Consider the following 6,383-nt stretch of genomic DNA (forward strand, 5'->3'; position numbering starts at 1 on the left):
ATAATAATAATAATAATAATAATAATAATAAGTACACCCTCTAAGTTGAAAACCCGAAAGGGCAGCTTAGGAAAAAAAGGGTATCCCGGTGGATTGAAAATCCAAAAGGGAGATCCAGGCAAAAGTTAGGGATTGAAAGCGAAAGGCTACGTATTGCAGAGGATCTTTGATTTCATCTCGCTGTTATAGTTGGAAACCCAGAAGGGTAGGAGTCAGTTCAATCATCTTCTTCAGAAAGCAAAGTGATGAGAGCATTGAGGTCATAAGAGTTATAGTAGAATCGAAACCTGATGGAAATCCATGTTCACATTGCCATTATTGTGATACTCTTTTGTTTTTGTTTTTGCAATTACCTCTTTCTAGAAATTGTTTACCGATGTAAAGCCCTATTTACAGGCCAACTTTCAATCAATAAAAAGTTATTTTCACTCAAAAGCTTGCCTTTTGTTTTTACTTTACTGTTTTGTTTGCAAAAATGTCTGAATTTATGATAATCATTGCATTTGAAAATTCGAAAGGCTTTACATAACATGATTAGAAACATTTGAAGTTGCTTGTGATTTTTGTGTGGACTGGTTGGTAGAAAAAGTAGTCATGTTATACTCGGGGCACTTTTGTGTGATTTGTTTTGTAGGAGCGTTGTTCACTCGCAGATGTATGACATACCAGCACGAGAGCGAATTTTATCAGTATGATACCAGTGTGGAATTCCTGGTCGTTTTCCCTAGAAGAGAATCCTTGGCTGATAGGATCTGATTACTGAGATTTCTTGGTAAAGAATATTTATTCCCCAACAAATGTTGTTAAAGTTGTGCTTATTAGAGAATGTTTATTCCCGAAGAAGAGTTTCATCCCCAGATTATGATATCTTTCTTATTCTCCAGCCGAGTCTGTCTGAAATTTTTCTGACTCCCCAGTAGACTTGTTTTGTTGAGATTTCTTGTTCAAGGATTCTCATATCTCCAACAGAAGCGTATTTTTGAGGTGACTCTATCCTCTTTTGTTTATTGCTTTTCTCGTTTTTCCTTTATCCTTTTTCTTTACTGTTTTTAGATAGTTTATTTATTGTTATTTCCTTTTAGTTGTTTATTTTGCTTTTTAGTATAATGCATGAGTCTGACGAGTCACCAAATATAGTATATCTTTAGTACAATCCTACCTCCCCATACCTTTAGCCCCACAAATTTTTTTTTTCCAAAAGAAAATAGTGTTATTCCGAAAGTTTTCAGGTTTTAAAGACATGTTTTTAGTAAGGATGCGGTGACTTGGGAGAACTTTGCGAAACATCAGTATCTGTTTTAGCACCATAGACTTCGTAAATATAGGAACCACTCCCGAAACCCCATATACCACGGCCTTAATCATCATTTCTGTATAAGTCCTTAGTAGTTTATCTCAACAGTCAGCTCCGGCCTACGCATCCTCTACGTAGGGGACCGATGCAAATAAGTGAATGATCCAGAAAAACAAAAAAATAAAAGAAAGCAAAAAGGCAACTCCGGTATAGGTGACCCTCACAAAGTCATTTAAACCAAAGAATTGTAAAAAATTGCTAGAAAAAGAAAAAGAAAAAGAAAAACTTACCCATTGTTAGTTGGTTCAGAGGTATCTGGCACTGAACTCGGTAGGGCGGATTACGATCTGATCCCCCACAACTACAGTTGGGTCCAATAAAAGGGTTTACACATATTTATGTGCCAGAAAATCCATGCTCATATCATAATCACTAACAGGCCACTCTACTATGAAGCATGTACGGATAACGGGCTTAATGTGATTGCGCCTGAATGAAAAGGACACAAAAGAGATGAAGAGGCATGCCTAGGTATTGTGGGATAATATGGGTTGGTTAATATAGGAATGAAGTTTAAGTCCGTATTTGCGGATTAGTGTCATCATGATACCCTTAGTTCACTCAGTTAGTACCTATCACTGCATCCCGACTTGAACTTAGAATTTTTACCTAAAACACTCGTTTACACAAATTTTCTTTTATGAGCTTTTTAATGTTTTGCTTGAGGACAAGCCAAGGTTTAAGTGTGGGAGAGTTTGATAACACTAAAATTTACCGTATTTTCGACTCCGATTTCACATGCATTCTAGTTGTTTTATTATCATTTTGTTGTGTTATTGCTATGTTTTTCTTTGTTTTCAGGTTTTTACCTTAATCGGAGCCCCGATCGAGAAAAGGAGCAAAAAAGAGCCAAAAACCCTAAAATTCAGCATTTTGTTCTTGTGGCATACCCCATGGCTGGCGCCATAGACCCTGCCATGACGTGTCCAAGCTCAACTTCCCTCAACTTCCACGTTCCCCACTACTTCCACTAAGGCGCCTCATTTTGTGCTTGTGGCGGGCGCCACAAGAGGAAAGTTTTTCCCTCCCATTTTCAAGTTCAAGGGCGTCCTTGTCATTTCCATCTTTTTACTTGCTTATAAATAGAAACTCGAATTCACTTTTACAATCATCCAAACTTAGAGCAGAGGCAAACTCAGAGCAACTCTGTTTCACTTAGGCATATATTCAGTTTTATAAAGTGGTAATCGCTTCGCATTGGAGTGTTACCACAATTGTGTTATCGAGTCTGTGATAGAGTCTGTAATCGAGTTTTGAGCACTTTGGAAGGAAGTTAATCCTGCCACCATTTTCATTTCCGCTTTGCAATTTATTCAACCCTCCGATTGGAGCAGGTTTTTATTACTTGTCTTTATCTTATTTATTTTCCCGCACTCGCTTTACTTTATTTATTTCCTCGCACTCGCTATACTTTATATATTTCCTGGCACTCGCTTTACTTTTATTTATTTCCTCGCACTCGCTTTACTTGTATTTATTTCCTCGCACTCGCTTTACCTTTATTTATTTCCTCGCACTCGCTTTAAATTATTTATTTCCTCGCACTCGCTTTAAATTATTTACTTTCCGCACTCGCACAACTTTTATTTATTTTCCGCACTCGCACTACTTTTATTTATTTTAATGCACTTTTACTTTACCATGTCTAGCTAAATTTATAAGGTTAGAATGTAAGGATCGTAATTGAACCAGTAATCCGTACGATTGTTTGTAGAAACACTTAAGGGCTATTTTAACTTTCAACTTAAGTTTTCCCGCACTTCAATTCTGTTGGGTAAGATCGAAAGCCGTCCAACGTCTTTTTAAACTTAATTGTTTTTAACTATTTCAAAAACAGCGAAAGCGTTCTGTCTAGTTCATTAGGAGTTTTTAACATTAAGAAGAAAAGAGATTTTAAAACTATTTTCGGACGCGTTTATAAGTTTAGAGTCTGGTTCGTAAGAACCTCTTTTGGTTAAGAAATCCAGGTTATAATACTTTTCAACTTAGTCAAGATACTATATTTCTTAAAAATAGGTTTACTACTCTAACGCAATGCGCGCCTTTTTATAAGTGACAATAAGAGGGTTTGATTAGGGAGTACAACTCGGTTCTGAATACGCGAAAGCGACAGTTCCTGTTAAATTAGTCCTTTTCAAAGTAGGAAACACTGCCCATAAGTAGCTCTATTAGCAAGTACTTAGATTATTAATTGATTACGTGAATTACATTCGACCCTGTCTTTATTAATTATATTTTATTTCAATACTTTACTTTTCATTGCACACTCCAAAAAACATCTATTTCAATTGCCTTTGATAAACACCATAACAATAGATAATGATAGATTGACACTTGGTCTTTGTAGATTCGACAATCTTTTATATTACTCTGACGCGTTCGTATACTTGCGAAACACCGCATCAAGTTTTTGGCGCCGTTGCCGGGGACCAATTTCGTCAAATTTCATTTTCCTGTTGTTATATCGTTTAGACACAGGCTATTTCCCGCCGGTCAATGCGAAGAACTCGCAGCTCCGGAAGTTTAAGCTTAGTATACCCTCTGGCGGAACCTGAATGTTACGCTCGCGCACGTTTATTCTTTCATAGAATTAAGAGAGCTATGGCCGAAGATCAAAACCAAAGACCTCTTAAAGATTTCGCTTAACCATCTAATGAAGAACCTAGTTCTAGTATAGTAAGCCCAACCATCCCAGCTCGCATCAAGTTTTTGGCGCCGTTGTCGGGGACCAATTTTGTCAAATTTCATTTTCCTGTTGTTATATCGTTTAGACACAGGCTATTTCCCGCTGGTCAATGCGAAGAACTCGCAGCACCGGAAGTTTAAGCTTAGTATACCCTCTAGCGGAACCTGAATGTTACGCTCGCGCACGTTTATTCTTTCATAGAATTAAGAGAGCTATGGTCGAAGATCAAAACCAAAGACCTCTTAAAGATTTCGCTTAACCATCTAATGAAGAACCTAGTTCTAGTATAGTAAGCCCAACCATCCCAGCTAATAATTTTGAACTTAAACCATCCCTATTGCAACTAGTGCAACAGATACAATTCGCAGGTCTCGCTACTGAGAACCCAAACCAACATTTAAAAATATTTCTTCAATTAGCAGACACTTTTAAAACCAATGGAGCCTCTCCCGAGGCAATACGTTTAAGATTATTTCCTTTTTCCCTCAGAGATAAAGCCCTATCATGGTTAGATTCCCTTCCACCCAATTCCATTACTACTTGGGATAACCTTAGAAGAGTTTTTCTTGCTAGATATTTTCCCCCGAGTAAAACCGCCATTCTTCGAAACCATATAACTAGATTTACCCAAGACCAAGGAGAATCGTTGTTCGAAGCTTGGGTGAGATATAAAGAGTTGTTACGAGCATGGCCACATCATGGTTTAGAAAATTGGTTAATCATTCAAACCTTCTATAATGGACTTCATTACAACACAAAGATGACCATCGACGCTTCCGCAGGCGGTGCTCTGATGAACAAACCTTATCCTGAAGCTAGTGCCCTCATCGAAGACATGGCTCAAAACCATCAATCATGGGGAGTCGAACGAGCGACAATTGAGAAGAAGGAAGCCTAAGGAGGAGTGCATGAACTAAGCTCTATAGACATGATGCAAGCTAAAATGGACGCATTAGCCCTCAAAGTCGAGCATATGTGCATAAACCCGAATACTATAGCCGCAGTTTCGTCGGATTGTGAGATATGTGGAACCAAAGGACACCAATCTGCAGAATGCAGTCTATTAAACGAAACCCACTCTGAGCAAGTAAACTACACCCAAGGGAACCCATATTCGAATACCTATAACCCTGGATGGAGGAATCACCCGAACTTCTCCTATAAAAACAATAACCCTATTCAAAATAATGCACCCCCGAGACCTAGTTATCAAGCCCCAAGATCAAATCAACCTATGCAACCTGTACCACCAAAGCCGAGCCTTGAGAAAATTATGGAAAATTTTATCACCGCTCAAACCCAACAAAACAAGGAGTTCATGAACCAAAACATTCATGTTAACGAATTGATTACTCAGTTAGGAACCAAGGTTGACCAAATAGTTACTCATACCAAGATGCTTGAAACCCAGATCTCTCAGGTAGCTTTAAACGAAGCCCCTCAGACTACTCCTGGAGGACAATTCCCTGGACAACCTCAACAAAATCCGAGAGGACAAGCCAATGCCATTACCCTACAAAGTGGGAATGCTTATGATGAGCCACCAAACCCTAGATTGAGTGAACCCAAAACTTCTAAGGAATGTACCAAACCCACGGACGAAGTAAAGGAACCAGAGGAACCTGAAAACCAGGAAGGTTGAGATAAAGGAGAAGAACCTAAAGATAAAACTTACATACCACCCCCACCATATAAACCACCTATACCATATCCGCAAAGACTCAAACAAACCCAGATCAATAAACAATATCAAAAATTTATTAAAGTTATAGAAAAACTTCATGTAGAAATCCCTTTCACAGAAGCCATCACCCAGATACCTTCTTATGCAAAGTTTCTCAAAGACATCCTTACCAACAAACGTAGACTTGACGATCCGAAGCCTTTGGAATGTAATGCTATTTCCGAGGACAAATTAGCAAAGAAAGATAAAGATCCTGGAAATTTCTCCATTCCTTGCCTTCTGGGTAATCATGTCATCGAAAAAGCTTTTCTAGACTTAGGAGCTAGTGTGAGCCTAATGCCTTTAGCAGTTTGTGAGAGGTTAAACTTAGGAGAATTACAGCCCACTAAGATGTCACTTCAGTTAGCCGATAGATCTGTTAAGTATCCGATATGCATTTTAGAAGATGTTCCTGTTAGGATAGGTCAGTTATTTATCCCTACTGATTTTGTTGTCATTGACATCAAAGAGGACAATGATATACCAATCCTTCTAGGTAGACCATTCTTATCGACTGCGGGAGCCATAATAGATGTCAAGAAAGGAAAGTTGACATTTGAGGTAGGTGACGAGAAAATAGAATTTATACTTTCGAAATTTCTTATGGCACCTGTGATGGG

At 38.3% G+C, this 6,383-nt stretch overlaps 1 non-coding gene across 1 annotated transcript; it reads right to left on the minus strand.

Moving 5' to 3' along the window:
* Positions 1-4,638: 4,638 nt before the first annotated feature.
* LOC127124258 (small nucleolar RNA R71) lies at positions 4,639-4,745 on the minus strand. The gene has a single exon (XR_007803876.1). It is a non-coding gene; the product is annotated as a small nucleolar RNA R71 (small nucleolar RNA).
* Positions 4,746-6,383: the final 1,638 nt, after the last annotated feature.

This window comes from Lathyrus oleraceus, chromosome 2 (assembly GCF_024323335.1).
Source record: "Lathyrus oleraceus cultivar Zhongwan6 chromosome 2, CAAS_Psat_ZW6_1.0, whole genome shotgun sequence".
NCBI classification, from domain to species: domain Eukaryota; kingdom Viridiplantae; phylum Streptophyta; class Magnoliopsida; order Fabales; family Fabaceae; genus Lathyrus; species Lathyrus oleraceus.